At 44.7% G+C, this 23,190-nt stretch overlaps 2 long non-coding RNA genes across 5 annotated transcripts in view; both read right to left on the bottom strand.

Annotated features, from left to right (window-relative positions):
- Positions 1-23,190, bottom strand: part of LOC147350236 (uncharacterized) — a 46,541-nt gene that overhangs the window by 11,972 nt on the left and 11,379 nt on the right. The window contains exon 4 of the long non-coding RNA XR_015148669.1: positions 2,195-2,344. This is a non-coding gene — a long non-coding RNA (uncharacterized LOC147350236). The remainder of the gene's footprint in view (positions 1-2,194; positions 2,345-23,190) is intronic.
- Positions 12,995-16,644, bottom strand: LOC147350237 (uncharacterized). Of its 4 annotated transcripts, none has more exons than XR_015148666.1 (3): positions 16,472-16,644; positions 15,865-16,122; positions 12,995-15,077 (listed from the first exon to the last, which is right to left on the bottom strand). It is a non-coding gene; the product is annotated as an uncharacterized LOC147350237 (long non-coding RNA). The 4 variants fall into 4 exon arrangements; XR_015148665.1 differs by having other exon boundaries at positions 15,865-16,023; positions 16,472-16,631; XR_015148668.1 differs by lacking the exon at positions 16,472-16,644 and adding an exon at positions 16,400-16,456 and having other exon boundaries at positions 15,865-16,023.

Genomic DNA, 23,190 nt, shown 5'->3' with positions numbered 1-23,190 from the left:
GATGGGAGTGTCCTGGCAAAACCCTGCGACAGGCAGGCGCTTGGACGGCGCCACAGCTTTGCACAATCCCGGGTGACGCCCGAGGTTCACGTGGGTTCTCCGCCCGCAAAGTAGCAGGATCCGGGGAATTGTGCAAATGGTGGCCCCGGGCTTAGTTGTTCTGGTGGCAAGAAAAACACACCGAAGAGAGGAAATGCCATGGCTCGGGGCTGGGGGAGGAGAGCACGCTTCCTCCTCGGATGACACCCCGTGCTGTGTCACCCGAGGCCTTGTGACTATTAAAAGGCGGCCTTGTACAGCGTTTCAAGCCCAAAACAAAACTGATGCTCTTAAGACTCTTCTAAGTGGCCACCAGCCTAGACTTTCCAGCGGAGCGCGTCAGTACAGTGCCGGAAACGCCCTCCCTCTCCCGGCCGGGATAGTGCCTGGTACCCACCCTGGGCACTTGGAGTCCTGCCGCCAGGGCAACGCTTAGGCCTGGGCGCTTTCTCCATGCTAAATTATGGTCCACAGTTCGGAGAGGAATGCAAACACTTGCTCATCTCCTCTCCCTTTACCATTTCTCCAAAGTGTGTTCCCAGGATGACATTCCTTAAAAATGGAGTGGCTCTCTGATCAAATAAGTTGGGAAAACATTGAGTTATATAACATCTTTTTGAAGTTAAAAAGAGAAATGTAGGGCTTCCCTAGTGGACTCAGTGGTAGAAAACCCACCTGACAATGCAGCAGACACAGAGTTGATCCCTAGCCCCAGAAGATCCCACATGCCACTGGACAGCTAAGCCGTGCACCCCAGCTACTGAGCCTGTGCTTTAAAACCCAGAAGCCACAGCTCCTGAGCCCACGAGATACAACTACTGAAGCCCTCCTGCCCCAGAGCCTGAGCTCCACAAGAGAAGCCACTGCAATGAGAAGCCCACACACACAGCTACAGAGTAGCCCCTGCTTGCCACAACTAGAGAAAACCTGTGCAGCGATGAAGATCCAGCAGGGCCAAAAATAAATTTAAAAAGAGAAATGTAGAACCTACTAGAGCCTTTATTAAACTAATGCACATTGTGACCACCCAGGAGTAGCATGGAGTGTGCAGATTTCCCCAGATGGACCATGAAAATGTCTATTGCTTTGTTTGCTTTCTCTTAATATCTGTTGACCATCCCTTGAAACTACCTTGGGCCATGTTGCTTGCTCCTGTAAACATGGGGATGAGCAGAGAGGGGGACTGGAGATTTGTAAAAGGCAGAAACACATGGGGAAACAGCTAGGGAGCTCCCCATGTGCACGTGTATACACACACACACACACACACACGCATTCTGGACATTTGGGCATTGTGGGTTTCTTGTTCAGCATGATTAACCAGTGGTCAGCTTTGGAAGTTCCATTCAACCAAGAAAGAGAGTATGTTGAAAGCTGGGAAATTCTTAGCAGCAATGAGAAAAGCAACTTTCACGATGCTTACCACACATGCTCACCCAACTCAAGTTGTTAGAACCACCAATGCTTTGGCTGGCCCATAGTCTGGAGTGGAGGGGCGGGGGTGGATGTCCCCTCACAGTGGTCCTCAGAGGAGTATGGCTCTTGTTGGGCATCAGAGTCCCTACTGCTGAGGATGGTGTGAGAGTACAGGGTCAGAACCCTGGACACCAGGCTCAGATGGTCTCATGGGGCTTGTGCCCACCATCATCTTGGGCTGGTTTTCTCCTATGCATCTGATGCCAAAGTAACACTTTAAAAGAACTTTTAAAAGAACCAGTCCACTCCCAATGTAAAGATGGGAAATCAGAATTCCATTAACCTAAGTCTCAAAAACAGAAAGCCCCCTCCCCTTCACACACAGGGACCCTCTTGGGCCACGGCTGACTTGCTGCCTGACCTCAGCATCACAGGGAGGAGGGAGTCCACTCCTCACACCATCCACCTTCACTTCTCAGAGCACAGCGGCAGGGAGGGGATGAAAGTGTCAGCCACATGCCCCAAGCGTTTTCCACCAGGTAAGGAAGTGTCTGAGCCCCAAGTATCTCCTTGAGACGCATCTTTGTTTAAAAAAGGTGTTACTGTAATCCCACGCAATAGTTGACTTGACTCTCATCTCCTCACACAACCTCCTGAATGAAACCAAATCCAGATGTTGCCACGTCATCCCTGAAAATAAATAGAGAGTTGGGAAAACAAGAGGAAAGCATCCACTTACTCATATGTGATCATTAATATGCTGCCACGTCCCAGCCCCGTGGCAGGTGAGGATAACGATGATGGGAGTGCAGTCGGGGTGGAGGATATGTGGTGACAGGTGCCTGAAAAGTGCCAGAACGCCTCCAAGAGCGGCAGGTGGGAAGAAAACCTGAAAAAAAAAAAAAAAAGAGTCAGGGACAACTACACAGTAGGGCTCCCAGATAACTTTAATTTCAGATAAACATGCCTAATTTCTTAGTATAACTATGTCTCGTGCAGCATTTGGGGCATGTGCTATTTGGGACATGACTATTAAAATGATTACTCACTGAGGGCCTCTGACCCACAAAAGCCGTGATTCAGCTCTGAGTGCATTGCCAGCAACAACCTGTCCAGGTCCTCTACCCACAGGTTTTTTCTAGTTTTCCCCATCTTATTCAATCATTAAAGCCAATCTTGAACTATAAAATAAACAAACAAAAAACTTTCTTCTCACCCTTAAAGTTAGATTGTCTTCTCAGGATATTTGCATTTACTTCCTGTTCAAGGAAACAAACCTCAGCATGGCCGTTAACCTTCTAAGACTCACTCACTCTTCTTGAGAAGACATGAATCAGGACATGAGGGGATAAGAGAGGTAGAATGGGTCAGACAGAAGAGCGGATGGTGAGGAAGGCAAAGAGAAGACTTTAGGCCCCAGGAGATAGGAGAACCAGCTGAGGTGGGCATGACAAACAAGATGAGGTTTTCAAATATGCGGAATAGATCCTTTTAACTTGGGGAAGTCTTTCAATTGGGACATGTAGGGGATTTTAACACACTTCTTGTACGTGGGCCTCATTCATTCAATTAATTCGTGAATATCTATCTCCTAGCAGAGGAGGATATAAGGATATAAAGATAAAGCCCTCAAGAGCATCCCAGATTAGAGGGACAGAAATAAGAATCAGTTCAGTTCAGTCGCTCAGTCGTGTCCAACTCTTTGCGACCCCATGAATCGCAGTACGCCAGGCCTCCCTGTCCATCACCAACTCCTGGAGTTCACTCATACTCACATCCGTCTAGTCAGTGATGCCATCCAGCCATCTCAAATAAGAATATTAAAGTACAAAGTGGTGGGACTTCCCTGATGGCCCAGTGACTAAGACTCTGAGCTCCCAAAGTAGGGGACCTGGGTTTGACCCCTGGTCAGGGAACTAGATCCCACAAGCTACAACTAAGACCCAGCACAGCCAAATAAATAAGTAAACAAATATCTTTTAAAAAATACCAAATGATGAGGGCAGTGATGAAGAGACACAGTGTATTATGGGAGCTTAGAGGAATAGTAAACCCAGCTGAGGCTGTGGGGTGGATAAAGGTATCAAGGATGGTGTTCTGGAGGTGGATGCCTGACAGATGGTTAAAAGAGAGAAGGAATTTCCCAGACTGGAGTTGAAGAAAAGAGGGTGTTTTAGGCAGCAGGAACTTGAGAGCTAAGCCAGGACTAAGACGGCCTGGTGTGCTGTTGGCTTGAAAAGGTGGAGCTTTGGAGTCTGAGTGGCTTGGGCAGCAGGGAGCAGAGAGGGTGGGTGTGTGAGGGGGGTGGGGTGGGGTCAGGAGCTCACACTCTGCGACTCCAGCTCTGTATCCATCCCTGAGGAAAGGGTCACTTTTGATCTTCGCAGCCGACCTCTCCCTCTCAGACCCTCTGTCCCCTACCCCCAGTCCCTCTGCTGTCCCATCCTCTCAAAGCCTGGTCTGCACTGCTTTCCTTCTCCCATGAAAAGCCTCTCGTACACCAGAGGACTGAAAAGGCTCCCAGATCAGCCTTTTCCCAACCATCTAGTTAACATTAGGGAAGCATTCAGGGAGGAAAGGGTTTCTTGATTTTAAAAACCGGCGAAATGCTGAAAATTTTGATTCCATCTCAGGAAGAGACAGTACATGTTACGTATCAATCAAGGCCTGTTCACTGTTGTTTAACTCAGCACCTCACCATCTTATTTGACCAAGGAGCACACGCTGACATCTAACATAAGTGTGTTGTCGGACACAACTTGGGAAATGGTATCATAGAATCAAAGGAATGAATCTCTAGTGGAAGAACCGCAGACACCAGAAGTAAGTTATTTCTGACCAAGGGGACCGCTCCGCCCCACCACTAGAATGCCACCGTGCTTGGCCTGAAAGACCAGAGAAATAACCACCCCCTTTTTTTTTTAACATGCATTACTGGTCCAGTGAGCAACCAAACTCAGCTATGTTCTCATTTCTCTGCGCTTGAGCAGAGGTGATTAACCCTCCTCCCTGTCATCATTCTCCACTGTCTCTACCCCAACCCTGCCATCATTCACAACATCTGGACTGGAAGACACACCAAGGGTTCTAATCCATGCTACACACACAGATAAATGAGTTCTCGTGCTGTTCATTCATGCTGTTGACCAAATACAGACAGACCCCTTCCATTCCTGGCTATGTGATTAGATCACACAGCTGGCTTCTCTTGTGTGTGACTGAGGCCAGTGACTGGCCAGAGAGTGTGACCAAAGGTGACATGGGCTTCTTGTGAACCAACATTTAATGGCCCTTGTGACATTCTTGATCGTCTCTTTCATTTTCTAGAGGACAGCAACCAGGAACAGTTAAAGTGGCTGTTCTGTCAACTTGGAGTGACTCTGATGAACAAGGCCGCTCTGCCAACCCACAACAGACATGGCCTGATGGTTGAGAACTAGCCTTGTGTTATGGGAGCCACCGAAATGTGGAGATTATCTGTTACTGAAGCATGCCTGCACCTATTCTGACAGATACATGCCTCTGTTATGATGAGGCAGGTTATGGGTCATGAAGAGAAAGGGAGCCATCAGCAGAGGACAGCAGGGAAGCAGCAGAAAGGCTCAAAGGGAAGGGTAGGAAATTCAGTTGAGGAGGTAACCAGTTGAGGAGGAAATTCAGTTATGCTTTGAGTCAGAGCACAGAGTCCCTGGGGCCACCACAGGGATGTGGGATTTTATTCTTACTCAGGCAGAAAGCCACAAGAAGGGTTTAAAAAGAGGGGTGACAAGATCTGGTTTGTAATGTTAAAGAACGATTGTTCTAGCTGCTTTGCTGAGTTGCAGACTGTGAACTCTTTGGCTCCAAAGTCAGTGTAGATGGTGACTGCAGCCATGAAATTAAAAGACACTTGCTGTTTGGAAGAAAAGCTATGACAAAACTAGACAGCGTAATAAAAAGCAGAGACGTTATTTTGCTGACAAAGGTCCATCTAGTCAAAGCTATGGTTTTTCCAGTAGTCATGTATGGATGTGAGAGTTGGACCATAAAAAAAGCTGAGAGCCAAAGAATTGATGCTTTTGAACTGTGGTGTTGGAGAAGACTCTTGAGAGTCCCTTGGACTGCAAAGAGATCAAACCAGTCCATCCTAAAGGAAATCAGTTCTGGATATTCACTGTAAGGAATAAGCTCCAATACTTTGGCCACCTGATGCAAAGAACTGACTCATTGGAAAAGACCCTGATGCTGGGAAAGATGGAAGGCAGGAGGAGAAGGGGAGGACAGAGGATGAGATGGCTGGATGGCATCACCAACTCAATGGACATGAGTTTGAGTAAACTCCGGGAGTTGGTGATGGACAGGGAGGCCTGGCGTGCTGCAGTCCATGGGGTCACAAAGAGTCGGACATGACTGATCGACTGGACTGAACTGAACTGAAACTGTGGAAGCCAGGAGACCAGCCAGGCTGATGCAGGAATCGAGGCGAGAAACGATGGTGACTTGGGCGAGGGTTAGTGATTGCGGTACTGATGGGACTTGCTCAAGCCTGGGCAAGTGGGGAGAACACGAGGGCAGGAGGAGAGAGGGTGTGAACAGGATGGCTCCCAGTCTGAGTCCAAAGCAGAGGCATCACTAAGAGGGCCGAGCTGTCTGCAGCTTGTGTGGGGTCAGGTCGGAGTCTCAGGCTGGACTTTTTCTGCTTGGAAGGTCACCCAATAAGAAGAAGGATGCTGGTCCTCACTCCGGGGAGGCAGAAGCCAGAGCTGGGGCAGGGCTCCGAGGGCGCCTGCCAGGCCCCGAGGTCTGGAATGCCATTAAACGTGTGCGTGCCAGGCCGGCTGGCTCACGTTCAGGATGAATCTGCCACTGCTCCCTCTGACAATGTTTGGCATGAAATAAAAAGTATGGCTTTCAAATGATACGACAAGGAAGATTCTTGAGCAAATATGGCCAAAGGCTCTGGGCAGCATGTTCTCAGAGGCTGGGATTCCACCCGCCTCCAGCCTTCTTTTTAACGTCTGATCCTCCCCAACCCTGCCCTGAAGTTCAGCCAGCCAGTCTCATTGGCCTCCTCACCTGCTGCCCAGCCCTGCCCTCTCCAACTCTGCTCACTGCTGCCAAATACATCTTAATCACCTAGCTCCTCTACTCAGAATCCTGCTCTGCCTTCATGCTGCCAGTCAAATCCTCAGACTGCCAATCAAAAGCTTTTCAATTTGTTTTAAACTAATCTTTTCTCTAGGTTGGTTTTTTTTTTCGGTCCCCTGAATCTTCCTTTTAAGCCTAACCTTTACCCTTCAGTCACTATGGATGACCCATAGAACCTCAAAATCTCAAAATACACACTGAGATGTTTACACTTTCCACAGTTGGACCTCACCCAAGCCTTTCCCTCTGCCAGGAATAATAAAGTCCCTCATCTCCTCAATGCTCCAATTTCCCCCCAGCTGGTATTCATCACTCGCTTCACCGCAGTCCAACAGCCAAGCTCTTCCTGGGTGGATCAGGCTGATCACATGGGCCCTTTTCATGTGGATATTAGTGCACTGATCTTGTGTTTTGTGCTAGGTTGAGGGCTCCTAGAGTGCAAGGCACACATCTGGCTCGTCTTTGAATCCTGCAGAGCCCCAAGCATCTGTCCTCATGGGTAGTAGGTACTTAAAAAGTATCTATTTGTCAGGACTTTGAGTTACAAGTAGAAGAAACTCAACTCAAGCTGTCTTATACAATGAAAGGGAATGGATTGGCTCATGAAACTGAAAAGTCCTGGGATGGACCTCGCTTCAGGAAACTAGATCCAGGTGATCAACTGACATTACAAGGAACAGGTCCCTTTCACTCTTCCCACTTCACCATCTCTCACTGTGTCGGCCGTATTCTCAAGTCTGCTTTCCCCACACACGGTGGCAAAGATGTCCAGTGAAGCTTCAGGCTTCCGCCCCACTCTCTTAAATACCCAGTAATAATGCCACCAAGATTTTGGAAGAGATTCTGATTAGCCGACTAGAACCAGATGCCAATTTCTCAGTCGTTTACTACAGCCAGTGTGTGTGAGTGCTAAGTTCCTTCAGTCGTGTCCAACTCTTTGCAACCCTGTGGACTGTAGCCTGCCAGGCTTCTCTGTCCATGGGATTCTCCAGGCAAGAACATTGGAATAGGTTGCCATGCCCCCCTCCAGGGGAATCTTCCTGACCCAGGGATCGAACCCAAATCTCTTAAGTCTCCTGCAGTGGCAGGCAGGTTCTTTACCACTGAAACCCTACTATGGTGAAAGGGATGGCTAACTCTGTCCAGGCCTGGGGCATGTGCACACCTCCAACGCCAGCAGGTGGGCCAGCTCCATGAAACCACATGGACTAAGAACACAGGAGGGGAGATTCTGCAAAAAAAAAGTTGGATGCTGTGACCTAAAGAGAGGGATGTGAGCCACTGAGCAGGCACAAGCAGCAGATGTCCATGACAGCAGCATTTTCTGCAGTGGCACATTCCAGGAAAACAGTTTGGCATCTCATTTTTCACATTGATTTAGACAACCATCTGCTCAAAAAAAATCAATGGTCCTATCTTGGCTTACTCATTTGGGCAAAACAGCCAGTTCACGTAATAATTCAAACAGAACAGCAGGGAGTAGGGGACACCAGTTAGGGCATAACTGGGAGAAATATGAAGATTGGTAGTTGATTTATTTTATGAAAAAATTGAAAGAAATATTAGATGGATGGATGCATGCATGAAAGACTGTTTTATTTATTTGATTGTGCCACCCTGTTATAATGAACAGCTTTAAAAAGACAATTCAAAGAAAGTCTATTTAATAGAAAACCCTACTGGAATGATTTGAACAGGGACTTATCTCACACAACTGAGTGTTTATGAATATACACACAGTGGGTGCCACAGTGATACATTTTGAAGGCAGATCCACCAATGGGTGTAAAATCAGTGGGCATATATTTGAGGAGAAAGTGGTATTTGCATAATTTCAAAATATCTCTCCCAAGATAGTTATTACTTGTAAAGGGGAAAATGGCAACTTTATTGTAGAGAAACTCAGCAGAAGCCAGCTTAACCAGGTGAGGAAGGCTAAGATCATCAGCAATAAGATATATTAATATCAAGTCCATGAATGATGCACTGAGAAGGGCACAAAATCACTCATGTGTAATTTTTACCAAAAATGCAAAACCTCAGTCTAGCCTTGAGAAAGTATCAAACTCAAACTGAAGGATATTCCACAACATAGCTGACCAGCACTATTCAAAAGCGTCAAGCATGGGAGGGAGGAACAAGGAAAGAGAAGATTTATTCCCAGGTTGGAAGAGACTAAGGAGACATGACTACTAAAACAGGGTGAGACCACAGAATGGATCCTGGAATAGGAAAAGAACATTAGTAGGAAAACTTCAGAAATCTCCCTTAGTAAGATCTGTAGTTTCATTAATAGCATTGTACCAAGGTTAATTTCCTGGTTTTGCTCACTGTGTGTGGTTGTGGAAGATGTTAGTATTAGCAGAAGCTGAGTGAAAGGTGTATGGAGCTCTCCTCTTATTATTTTGACAACTTTTTTATCTAAAATTATTTCAAAATTTAAAGTGAAAAAGAGAATCATCCAGCTGTTTCTTTGTAAGCAAGTAAAACTGCTGACACTTCAATGCAAAGGTCCCTAGGATTTGGTGCCCACATCATAGGTATAGACAAATGATCTGCGTTTGGATAAGGGAAGGAGCAGTGTGGCCTTGATACTTTTGATGTGTCTAGGAAGGGCTTCAAACAAATCATGTAGCTACAATTAGGTCTTGAAAGCATGACCCAAGGGGTAAAAGGACTTCCATAGGTGACCCCCTAAACAGCTAAGATACTGAAGTGTGAATGAACAAACCTGGTATGTTCTGAAGGCTGCCCAACTCATGTCCAGGCGAAGAAAGGGACAGTGGGTCCTCACATGGTGAGGCATCTGGAATGTCAGGCTTGATACGGAAGGGGGGTGGACATGGGATAGATTGTGGGACATGCACAATTGGGGAAATAAAGGCAGCGTCTCGGGAGAAATCACTTATGGAAGAATAAGTCCTGGACAAATTTCTGTGGGCAAAAATAAGAATGATGTCTGAAAGTAAAGGCCATAAGCACACACATTACGAGAGAGCTTTTTAAGGGCCCCAGCTGATTTAGATCAGGATATCCTGGAGTGAATATTATTGGAGGAGCAATCAGTGATGTGGTGTCAAGTAAGAAGCTGTGCGTCTCTCAGTCTGTGTCAACCAGACCTCCTCCAACGTCAGTGTACAAACAAAGCACCCGGGACTTTGTTAAAATGCAGATTCCGATTCAGCAGGTCTGGGATAGTTTAGCAAGTTCCCAGGTGATGCCGCTGATGCTGGTCCTCAAACTGTGCCTTGAGTAGCAACAACATAGACCATGGCAGATGTTCACAGTGGAGAGACCCAGTGAAGACAGTAGTTTAAGAATATTGATCCGGGAATACTCTCAACAAGCCTGGGCCAGTTCTGACTACTTTCCTGGCCTTGGTGGAAGGGTGAATAGTTGCAAGCAGAGTTAATGCTGAAAGCTGAAATTTTTGTATGAAAAGCACTATCAGGCAAGTAACACTGGCTTAAAGAGCAGTTTAATTCCTGCGAGGCGGAATTAGAAATCCCAGAACTGAAGCTACAGTGCATCTGTAATGCTGACTGTTACAACCAGCCCACTAAGCACATGCTTTGTGTAGACAGATTATATGGTGCAGGGTGATGGTTACTTTTACCACCATGTCCCTTCACCTGCAGAGTATCTGGCACCAAGCAGGTGTAATAAACATGTGCTGAGTGAAGAAGTTAGAGAAGTGAATAAAAGAGAAGGCTGGAGAGATGGACAGGGTGCAGGGCCAGAGGAACTTCACCTGCTTTGGTGATGAGTTTGGACTTCATCTTGCAGGTGACCCAAAGCCTTGAGGGTCACATCAAAATTACATTTGCGCTGCAGAAAGATTCCTGCAGCAACAGTGTGGAGCGTGGCTTGGAGGAGATACTTAGAGAAGCCAGGGAGACCAGTTTGGAGGCAACTGCAACAGCCCAGGAGCAAGACGTAGCTGAAGGTCTGAACCAAGACAGTCATAGCTGGGGTGGGAAGGAGAGGAGGAAACCAGTGTGATGAACAGAAAGAAGAAATAATGTGGCAGCAGGTTAGACATGAGGGCAGAGGGAGAAGCTGGGGTTGTGACTATTCCCAGGCTTATGTTTGGATGATGGGATCGATGGAGCCACCGGTGGGCACAGCAGGTGCCCTTGCTTGGTGACCAGTTCTCCACATTGGATGTGGTGCCCTTAGGCTGCCTGTGGGACTTGAAGGTGAAGATGGACAGTAGAGCCTGAGGATGAAGAGTTAAGGGTCACCAGCACCCACGTGATCACTGACGGCCTGGAGGCGGGGATGAGAGCCCAGGGTTGTGGGCAAAAGCAGAACAGGGACCTGGAGCCAGACACAGTGACGACACTGGGAATCATGTTGACCCACCATCACAATTGTGTCCCCAGTCCACTTGGACACTTACTACTAGGTTCCCTATGCTCGACAATTTAACTAAGCTAAGCTAGACAGTATAGTCCAAGACCACCTTCCTTTCCCACCCACACACATAGTAACAACCTCACTTGCTTTCTTTGCCTTAACCAAAGAAGATATTTCCAGGCATATGTATGTGCATGCCTCAATTTCCTTGCCATCCTGAATATCTCATTTATGAACTTGGATTCATCATTTTCCATCTTTGAAAAATATATGACTGTATGACTCTGTGAAGGAGAGAAAGCTTTGTCTTCTCTTTAGAAAAAGAAGCTGTGCCCTTCAAAATGGGGTTTGGTGGCAATGGTGGCACAGGAGACTTGGTGTGGGGACTCGGGCCCTGGGGCCCTGCGGTGGGGGCAGACTCAGATGTTCTCTGCCCCCTCTTTAGACAAGGAGTCCCACCCGGAGAGAACGAGCTCGCTATGCCAGGGTAGGATTCCGGACCTTTGCCACAGTGATTTTGCGCTGGCAATTATTCCAGCTTCTGCTTTCATCGCAGTCTTGGGGCCTTGGGGAGGATGGGTCTGCCCTTGGACTTCTCCTTGATCTGTGGACAAGTGACAGCCTGTGCGCTGAAGCACAGCCCAGGGACATGGTAAATTCCCAGGGCCGTCATTTCTCCAGAAGCGGACCACCCTCCCCAGGAATGACCTGATCTCTTTTTTTTTTTTTAAACTGGATTTCTACTTTGATCATCTGCCACCTCTTTCCACAACCCCGCCTCCTCGCTCCTGAGTCTGCCATGAAATTTTAATTTAAATGTCGATAATGAAATTCTCAATTTAGATTTTGTAGTTTCACCATTAGGGATGCTGTTTTAACTTCTAGACTGCCAAGAAAGGTACTCGTAAATCAGCAGTGTTCACAGCTCGGTCAAGTAGATTTCCTTAAAGCGTGGTTTCTGGATGCATTTTGTGAAGTTGCAGCTTAGGAAAACAAAAGCTCACAAATGGCTCTAAGAAATGGAACCATTTTCAGATTGGCAGTCAGATGAATTTATAAACGTTTTCTCCCATTCCTTTTTTTAACTTCCCCACTCCAAATGCAGAGATAGGAAACATAATTTGGGCAGAAATGTGTTGATTCTTTTGGGGTGAAGGGGGCATCTCGGACACTGTCTACCCCCAACAAGTGAGTCCCCCAACTCCACCCCCACTCACTGCAAGCAAGGCACGGAAGCAGCAGTCAGGACACACGGAGACTGATGAAATCAGGAGGCAGCCGAAGAGACTGCGGCTAAAATACAGTCTGCATCAGCTGCAAACCTCCCCTTTCAACCACACCTCAGGGTTCATGGTGCCCTCCTGAGAACTCCTTACACCTCTCTGACCCAAAGGCTGACCTTTTCTGACATTTTTTTCTCAACTCTGTTGCTGCAGGCTGCCAGGGTGTTAGGATAAATAGTGCTTAAGCAGTGCCTTCTGTTTTCTCTGTGTCTTTTAAGCACTATCTCATTTAATCCTGAACAATGCTAGAGAGAGGCAACAAGTACCTATGTTTTACAGCTGGACACCTAAGGCTCAGAGCGGCTCCTGACGAGCTGGTTAGGGTCCCCAGCTGTGAGTAGCAGAGCGAGGGCTTAGCCCTGACTTCTTAGCACCTACACCCACCCCATCACCTCCTCTGACTTTATCCTGTGTCACCTGACAGAGGGAAGCCTGAGTCACAGACATCACAGCCATTAAGTGAGCAAGGAAGAGAATGAAACAGAACTTCTCTCTGCTCCCATCTGAGACTCTGGCTGATGCATTTCTTACCAGAAATGGAGTTGCCCAAGTATTTATTTGGGGGCTTCCCAGGTGGCGCTAGTGGTAAAGAATCTGCCTGCCAATGCAGCAGATGCAAGAGATGTGGGTTCAATCCCTGGGTCAGGAAGATTCCCTGAAGGAGGGCATGGCAACCTAGTTCAGTATTCTTGCCTTGAAAATTCTGTTGACAGAGGAGCCTGGTAGGCTACAGTCCATGGGGTTGCAGAGTCAGACACAACTGAGCACCTAAGCACACACACAAGTATTTATTTGTAAGAAAAACAGAGCAATGTGGTGGGAAAAAACATGCACCCTAGAACCTGAAGCTCGGGGACTCAGGCTTTTGCACTTGTAAGTTGGGTTGACCTTGGATGTGGGCATAAGTCACCAGACACCCTGTTCTTATTTCCTCGTCTGTATAACGAGGATGAACGATTGCCCTACCTTCTTCTCAAGGCTGCTATAAAGATCAATAGAGCAACAGTAATGAAATAGAAAATGCTCTACAAACTGTGTATAAATATGTTTTCTATGTGTGTGTTAATGCCTGAGAAAAGAATATTTTAGGGTCACTGAATCCATTCCTTAGCTCTACTCTCGAGCATAACTTTCAATTTCTCTTGGCCTCAGTTTCCCCATCTTTAAAATGTGGCCAAGGGGTTCACTGAACCCTAAGTGTCTTTCTAGCTGTAACACTCAGCAGCCTAGTGACTCTCTTCTAACTCCTACCGTGCTCTCCACCCGGCCCTCGGTGGCCAGGAAAACCTAGAGATGGGGTTCCTTCACACAGAGCCTTCTATCCTCAACCAAGAGGAGGCTGGAGATTAACTAGCAAAGGTGACCCAAGGATATTCAACTGCAAAAAATGGCAGGATTGAGTGCTGAGAGGAATAACAAGTTTCATCCCTCCACAATGTTTTATGAGTGAACGTTATGTGCCGCTTAGTATACTAGAAATGAAACCACGTTTTAGAAACAGTCCAGAGAGGAAGATAAACTTTAAACAAATGCTTTCCAGGTAATTATTTAATTGGAGTTGTGACATATGCTGGGAAGTAGAGCATGCCTGTTTATCAGGAGATTATAATAATGGTGGAGGTGGCGGGGGACATCTCAGGAGGATTTCCCGAGGAAGCAGCATTTCCAACGGGTTCTCAAAGGAGCATCTGGAATTGGCAAGGCAGGGAAGTGGTGGAGAACGGGTAGAGAATGTGCTAAGCAGAAGGAACAACCAGTACAGAGGGCTTTTAAAGAGGAGAGTTCTTGAGGTATTTGAGTGGCTGAAAATAAGCTGACTTGGCTGGAATGCTGATGCGGTGGTGGGAGTGGGGGAGACCCGTGGTAGGACCCGAGCTTTGCGATACAGACGAGGACAGACCACGCGTTACCTTACAAATCAAGGTGAGGAACTGGGGCTTCAGCCCAGAGAATGGCTTAGATCAAACCACTGGAAGGTTTGAAGCTGGAGGCTGTGTTCCAGGAGGTTGACCCACAAGATGATTGTGGAAGCAGCCTGTCTATTAGAGGAACATAAGAGTGGGTGCAGTGAAGAGGCTAGTGCAATGATCTAAGCCAAGAGTGGACAGTGGCTGGGCCTGGGATGGTGACAGAGAACCATGGAAAGAGTTGAGAGATATTAATACTTCAGAGGGGAACATTCAGGACGTAGTCATTGATTGGGTATGATGGGGGAAAGGCAAGTAATATATACACCATATGTTATAACCCATAGAAGTTACTAGTACCATGAACCCTAATTAGCAGATGAACAAAGGAAGTCTCTAAGAGGCTTGTCCAGATTAAAGAGCTAAAAAGTGGGGTCCCAGAACTTCAACTCTTAAGTCATAATTATTTCAGGTATGTAAAAGCTCTTCATCCCAAGGGCTATCATTACTTCATGAAAAACTCAGTGAAGGTCTGATTTCATGTGTGCTGAATTCCAACCACACTCTGGTGAAGGCCATATGATGAGAAGGGACCCGAGTGAGTGAGTGACATCATGACCCAAATAGAGTCGCTATTCAAACGCGCGCCGTGGCCTCCTTACACCATCACCTAATTATAGCTCCCGAGGAAGCGTTGGACAATAATACACTGTGCAGAAGCCAATGGATGGTTGTCAGTGGGCCAGACGGTCCTTTTCATCTGAGCTGATATTCGGAAGATAACATGTAACCAGCTCAATGAGGTTTTTGTGGTGGGGCTTCTGGATGATCGGGTCATAAATCTTTCAGGTCCAAGAGAAAGGCCTGTCCAGCTTGTGAGTTGAACAGGTTCTTCCCAACTCCGGAACTAGCACAACTGAAGGAATGCCGCTTAGAGCCGTCTCTCCTCGCGTCCCAAAGAAAGGAAACAATAGAGGTCACACAGTTCTCATAAATACACGTGCATCTGACACGGAGCAAGTCACTCACTACCACAGCCGCTCTAATGCACTGGCCCAGCATGGGTTGGCCAAGACAAACATTGATTTCTTTCCAAATGTTCTGGTTTTAATGACTGTGGTTAGGTAACTTCCCCCTAAGTCCCATAACTATAAGCGGCAGAGTCTGGAAAGAGTCTCTCCAAGCACAGGGCCATCCTGCCTTGGGACCAGTCTGAGCCCCGGAGCCTCACATGCACAGTGAGGATGGTCCCCACCTTCCAGAGCCCCTGTGAGGGTTCATACCAGCAAGGTGTACCCCCTAGGCTCACTGTGAGGATTCAACAAATGAGTTCAGCTAATTCCAATAGGGTGGGAATGGAATACACAAGAAATTCAAACTGGAAGCAAAGTGAATGTAGATTATACAAATAGGACACTGATTTGGCCAGAATGTCTGAGATGAACATTGGAGGGTTGTGGATAAATCTGAGTGACTATTCAACATTGCGTGACAACCAATTTCCCAGCTCATAAACCATGCCATGACTAAAATCTTACTGATCCCACCTGCGCCACTCTGCTTCTCCTGGTGTGACTCACACTCCTGATTCCCCAGGCACTCAAGGCCTTCACTGCCCTTTGATTCTGTGAAAGCAGTATCACTGTGTCACATGTACACAATAATGTCAGTCCTCTTTCCCATCTAGCCTGGATTTTGCCTGCCTTTGACTGATGAATATATATTCCACTTACTGAATTAATCTGTGCAGATACAGCGCCAGATGCTGGCTCTACAAACAAGGGAAGCTCTGGTCATTGGCACTGCAGGATCCACATCCCACGGGGGAGAGAAGTCTGTAAGCCCTGGTTAGGACACGATGGAGCAGGAGGTATAAAAGCAGGAGAGTCCAGCTGTAGAGGGAGAAGACACAGAAGCTACTGCCTCTGCTTCAGAGGAAGGGAATTCAAGAACTGTCTGCCTTCCTCTCCATTCCACCACCTCACGAAAGCCTGGAAAGGATGACCAAGAAGTTAGCCCGTTAGCCAGCGCCCTGAGAAGTGGGTTTATCTGGGTGGTCGTGAGGAGGAAGAGCTGTGGAAATGGGCACCAGGCAAACCCCACCACGATTTAGTCCCGTGAACTCCATTTGGGGGAGACGGGGAGATGCAGGGGAGAGGCGAAGCTGCCCTTCGCAGGCTGAAACAGGCAGCCAGGGCCTGGCCTCTTCTGCTCACCTCACCCCTCTCCCAGTGTATCAGTTTCTTACACCCTATCCTTAGTTCCTACCACCCAGAAAGTTTTCCCCAAATGAGCGGACCAGCCATCAGCTCCCCTCCCTTGTGTAACCAAATCTCTTACCCCAAAGATATGCTCAGACTCCCTGGCCTCCACTCAGCCCTCCGGCTTCCAGGGCGGCCAGAGCAGCCAGCCAGCCGGCCCAGTGCCCCACCGGTTTCTAATTAAATCAGAACACGTGCTTCTCTAGACACAGAACAATCTCTTGGAGGAGAAACAACAGGTTCCTCTAAGGTTGGCCTTCCAGTCTCACTTAGATGGCTGTTTGTGAAGGAAAGAAAAACAGGCAGGCTTGAAAGGAACAAATAGATATTTTATTGTTTTCTTTTCAAGCTGTACTGCCATCTGATTCTGACTATAAAGAACTTAAATGTGTCTCTGGAATGGCATTCAATACTTAAACAAAAAATCACATTAATGTGTTGGAGCCACAAAACTTAAAAATAAATTTCCTGTTTCCTTTCAGTTATAAAAATTTACCTAATCCTCTCCAGATTGATCAGGGTTAGCACTGTGCTATAGAAATGTACACACTTCTGAAAATAAAAGAGCTTTTCCAATTAAAAGTTAAAATCGACCCAAACACCAAAAAAGCCATGTGTGATAGAACACATCCCTGCTCCACAGGCAGGGTTGCATGGTCCAGCCGGAGGCTGCAGACTGCATTACCTAAAGGCGGGGCTGATAATCAAAGTAGTTAACAGCTATCCGGGCTCTGGGCAAGGACTTATCAGCAAATGGATGTGAGCCCTTGTGATGGAGTCAGGGAGATGCAGGTCCCTAATGCCAGATGGAACCTCTTTATAGCCAGAATGTAGGGAAGTGGGCTTGAATGTGCTCTGGGGGGATGTCTCTGCTGGAGGAAAGGGGACCCTGAGGGTGCTCAGGAAAATATTTACTCAGAGAACAGGAAGCTTTCACCAATTTAGCAATTGGTTCAGGTGGACCAGTATGTACCCACTAAATACTAAACATCCTTATTTTGGGCAGCTGCCACAGAAGCTGCCACCTCCTCCTGCTCGTCCACCTCCTCCTCCTTCTATGGCCTCTGGCACAGTTGCTGTGACTTCCATCCCCTCTTGTCCTTATTCCTTTCCCAGTTCCTTCTCCTCCTCTCATCCCCAGTGCTGAAGGGCAGAACCCTTGGCAATGGCTCCCCTCCACTCGGGCCATGAAGAGGCTGGAACAGTCCAGTACTCCAGCCCCTCTGAGCTCATTTTGAATCTCAGTTTTTTCTCCAACAAATTTGATATCCCCGCCAGCTTTGGGTCATCTTCAGACATGGGATCAAGCCCTGAGCCTTTGGAGTGGGAGCGCTGACTCCAAGACCCTAGACTACCAGAGAATTAACCCTAGGGAATATCAGATAGTGAGAACTCACACAAAGGAAACCACTTGAATACAAGACCCGGCATCACCCAACCACCAGTAACACACTGTGCAGAACACCTCATCTAAACAACAGACAACAAAAACACAAACCAAATCACCGGCAGACAGGATTACCACCTCACTCAGCCTTGCCCATCAGAGAAAAAACAAATAAAAACTCAACACAAATCTCACCCTATACAAAGCTTACACAAACCACTGGACCAATCATAAAGTGAAAGTGAAGTCGCTCAGTCGTGTCTGACTCTTTGTGACCCCGTGGACTATAGCTCGCCAGGCTCCTCCATCCACGGGATTCTCCAGGCAAGAATACTGGAGTGGGTTGCCATAGGAGGGCAGAAACCAAAAGGAAGAAAGAATTCAACCTTGAAGCTTGGGAAAAGGAGACCTCAAACACAATAAGTTAAACAAAAAAATAATGAAAAGGCAGAGAAATGCTACACAAATGAAGGAACAAACTAGAAACACGGAATCCAAATAAATGAAGAGGAAATAGGCAAACTCCCTGAAAAAGAATTCAGAGTAATGATAGTAAAGATGATTAAAAACCTTGAAAACAAAATGGAGAAAATGCAAGAATCAATTAACAAAGACCTTGAAGAATTAAAGAATAAACATACAGAGACAAACAACACAATTACTGAAATTAAAAATACTCTAGAAGGAATCAATAGCAGAATATCTGAAGCAGAAGAATGAATCTGTGAGCTGGAAGATAAAATGGTAGAAATAACTTTTGAAGAACAGAATAAAGTAAAAAGAATGAAAAGAACTGAGGATAGTCTCAGACACCTCTAGGACAATATCAAACGCACCAACATTCGAATTATAGGGGTCCCAGAAGAAGAAGAGAAAAAGAAAGTGTATGAGAAAATTTTTGAAGAGATTATAGTTGAAAATTTCCCCAACATGGAAAAGGAAATAGTCAATCAAGTCCAGGAGGTACAAAGAATCCTATACAAGATAAACCCAAGAAGAAATGCACCAAGATACCTACTAATCAAACTAACAAAGACTAAACACAAATAAAGAATATTAAAAGCAGGAAGGGAGAAGCAACAAGTAACATACAAGGGAAACCCCATATGTTTAACAGCTGATCTTTCAGCAGAAACTCTGCAAGCCAGAAGGGAATGGCAGGATATATTTAAAGTACTGAAAGGGAAAAATCTACATCCAAGATTATAGTACCTGGTAAGCATCTCATTCAAAATTGATGGAGAAATAAAAAGATTTTCAGATAAGCAAAAGTTAAGAGAATTCAGTACCACCAAACCAGCTTTACAACAAATGTTAAACGGATTTATATAGTCAAAAAATACTAGAGAAGAAAAAAGATCTACAAAATCAACCCCAAATAATTAAGAAAATGGCAATAGGAACATATATAACAATGATTACTTCAAATGTAAATGGATTAAATGCTCCAACCAAAAGACACAGACTGGATGAATGGATACAAAAAAAAGACCCAAATATATGCTGTCTATAAGAAACCCACTTCAGACCTAAAGATACATATAGACTGAAAGTGAGAGGATGGAAAAATATATTCCCTGCAAGTGGGAAGCAAAAGAAAGCTGGAGTAGCAATCCTAATATCAGACAAAATAGACCTTAAAATAAATAAGATTACAAGAGATAGGAAGGACACTGCATAATGATCAAGGGATCAATCCAAGAGGAAGACATAACAATTGTAAATATCTATACATCCAACATAGGAACATCTCAATACATAAGACAAACACTAACAGACATAAAAGGAGAAATTGACAGTAACTCAATAATAGTAGGAGACTTTAACACCCCACATACGCCAGTGGTTAGATCATCAAAACAGAAAATTAATAAGGAAACACAAGACTTAAATGATACATTAGATGAGATGGATCTCATTGATATCTTCAGGACATTCCATCCAAATGCAGAAGAATACACCTTCTTCTCAGGTTCACATGGGACATTCTCCAGGATAGACCACATCTTGGGTCACAAATCAAACCTCAGTAAATTTAAGGAAATTGAAATCTTATCAAGCATCTTCTCCAATGACAACACTATGAGACTAGATATCAATTACAAGAAAAAAACTGTAAGAAACATAAACACATGGAGATTAGACAACATGTTTCTAAATAACCAACAGGTTACATAAGAAATCAAAAGGGAAATCAAAAAACTTCTAGAAACAAATGACAATGAAAACACGACAACTCAAAACCTATGGGATGTAGCAAAAGCAGTTCTTAGAGCAAAGCTTATAGCACTACAATCCTACCTCAAGAAACAAGAAAAACACTGAACAGACAACATAACTTTAAACTTAAAACAACTGGAAAAAGAAGGAAAAAAACCCCCAAAATTAGTAGAAGGAAAGAAATCATTAAGATCTGAGCAGAAACAAATGAAAAAGAAATGAAAGAAACAGTAGTAAAGATTAATAAAACTAAAAACTTTTTCTTTGAGAAGATAAAATTGGCAAGCCTTTAGGCAGACTCATCATGAAGAAAAGAGAGAAGAATCAAACCAACAAAATTAGAAATGAAAAAGAAGAGGTTACAACAGACAATGCAGAAATACAAAGGATTGTAAGAGACTTATGAACAACTATATGGCAATAAAATGGATAATCTGGAAGAAAAGGATAGATTCTTAGAAAAGTTCAATCTTCCAAGACTAAACCAGGAAGAAATAGAAATTATGAACAACCTAATTGCAAGCACTGAAATTGAAGCTGTGATCAAAAATCTCCCCAAAAACAAAAGCCCAGGATCAGATGGCTTCACAGGAGAATTCTATCAAACATTTAGAGAAGAGCTAATGCCTATCCTTCTAAAACTCTTTCAAAAAATTGCAGAGGAAGGAACACTTCCAAACTCATTCTACAAGGCCACCATCACCCTGATACCAAAACCAGACAAAGACAACACAAAAAAAGACAACTACAGGCCAATATCACTGATGAACATAGATACAAAAATCCTCAACAAAATTTTAGCAAACAGAATTTAGCGATACATCAAAAAGCTCAGATACCATGATCAAGTTGGGTTCATTCCAGGGATGCAAGTATTCTTCAATATATGCAAATCAATCAATGTGATACACCATATTAACAAATTGAATGATAAAAACCATATAATAATCTCAATAGACACAGGAAAAACCTTTGACAAAATTCAGCACACATTTATGATTTAAAGTCTTCAAAAAATGGGCATAGAAGGAACCTACCTCAACATAATAAAGGCCAAATATGATAAGCCTACAGAAAACATTATTCTCAATGGTGAAAAACTGAAAGAATTTCCCCTAAGATTAGGAACAAGACAAGGATGTCCACTTTCACCAGTTATTCAACATAGTTCTGGAAGTCCTAGCTACAGCAATCAGAGAAGAAAAATAAATAAAAGGAATCCAGATTGGAAAATAAGAAGTAAAGCTATCACTGGTGGCAGATGACATGATACTGTACATAGAAAACCCTAAAGATAGTATCAGAAAATTACTAGAGTTAATCCGTGAATTTAGCAAAGTTGCAGGATACAAAATCAATACACAGAAATCACTTGCATTTCTATATACTAACAATGAAAGATCAGAAAGAGAAATTAAGGAATCAATCCCATTCATCATGCAACAAAAAGAATTAGGAATATTCTTTTTGAATATTTAGGAATAAACTTACCTAAGGAGACAAAAGAACTGTACACAGAAAATTATAAGACACTAATGAAAGAAATCAAAGACAACATAATCAGATGGAGAGATACTCCATGTTCCTGGGTAGGAAGAATCAATATTGTGAAAATGATGATACTACCAAATGCAATCTACAGATTCAATGTGATCCCTATCAAATTACCAGTGGAATTTTTCACAGAACTAAACAAAAAATTTCACAGTTCACATGGAAACACAAAAGACCCTGAATAGTGAAAGCAGTCTTGAGAAAGAAGAATGGAGGTGGAGGAATCAATCTTCCCGACTTCAGATTATACTACAAAGCTACAGTCATCAAGACAGTATGGTACTGGCACAAAAACAGAAATATAGAATAATGGAATGAGATAGAAAGCCCAGATATAAACCCAGACACCTATGGGTACCTTATTTTTGATAAAGGAGGTGAGAATATACAATGGGGCAAAGACAGCCTCTTCAATAAACAGTGCTGGGAAAACTGGACAGCTACGTGTAAAAGAATGAAATTAGAACACTTCCTAACATCATACTGAAAGATAAACTCAAAATGGATTAAAGACCTAAATGTAAAGATCAGAAACTATAAAACTCTTAGAGGAAAACATAGGCAGAACATTTGATGACATAAATCAAAGCAAGATCCTCTTTGACCCACCTCTTAGAGTAATGGAAATAAAAACAAAAGTAAACAAGTGGGACCCGATTAAACTTAAAAGCTTTTGCACAGCAAAGGAAACTATAAGCAAGGTGAAAAGACAACACTCAGAATGGGAGAAAATAATAGCAAATGAAACAACTGACAAAGGATTAATTTCCAAAATATACAAGCAGCTCATACAACTCAATACCAGAAAAACAAACAACCCAATCAAAAAGTGGGGAAAAAACCTAAACAGACATTTCTTCAAAGAATACATACAGATAGCTAACACATGAAAAGATGCTCATCATCACTCATTATTACAGAAATGCAAATCAAAACTATAATGAGATATCACCTCATACCTGTCAGAATGGCCATCATCAAAAAATCTACAAACAATAAAGTCTGGAGAGGGTGTGGAGAAGAGAACGCTCTTGCACTGTTGGTGGGAATGTAAATTGATACAGCCACTATGAAAGACAGTATGAAGATTCCTTAAAAAACTAGGAATAAAACCACCATATGACCCAGCAATCCCACTCCTAGGCATATACCTTGAGGAAATCAAAATTGAAAAAGACACATGTATCCCATTGCTTATTCATTGCAACACTATTTATGATAGCTAGAATAGGGAAGCTGGAGAAGGCAATGGCACCCCACTCCAGTACTCTTGCCTGGAAAATCCCATGGGCAGAGGAGCCTGGTAGGCTGCAGTCTGTGGGGTCGCTAAGAGTCAGACACAACTGAGCGACTTCACTTTCATTTTTCACTTTCATGCATTGGAGGAGGAAATGGCAACCCACTCCAGTGTTCTTGCCTGGAGAATCCCAGGGACAGGGGAGCCTGGTGGGCTGCCGTCTATGGGGTCGCACAGAGTCGGACATGACTGAAGCGACTTAGCAGCAGCAGCAGCAGCAGAATCGGGAAGCAACCTGTATGTCCATCGACAGATGAATGGATAAAGAAGTTGTGGTACATATACACAATGGAACATTCAGTTCAGTTCAGTCGCTCAGTCATGTCCAACTCTTTGCAAC

This window comes from Bos grunniens, chromosome 20, assembly GCF_055505025.1.
Source record: "Bos grunniens cultivar Pamir isolate PY7600 chromosome 20, Bosgru_T2T1.0, whole genome shotgun sequence".
Classification (NCBI taxonomy): Eukaryota; Metazoa; Chordata; class Mammalia; order Artiodactyla; family Bovidae; genus Bos; species Bos grunniens.
The sequence above is the reverse complement of the archived record's forward strand: the minus strand, read 5'-3'. Positions and strand labels throughout refer to the sequence as shown.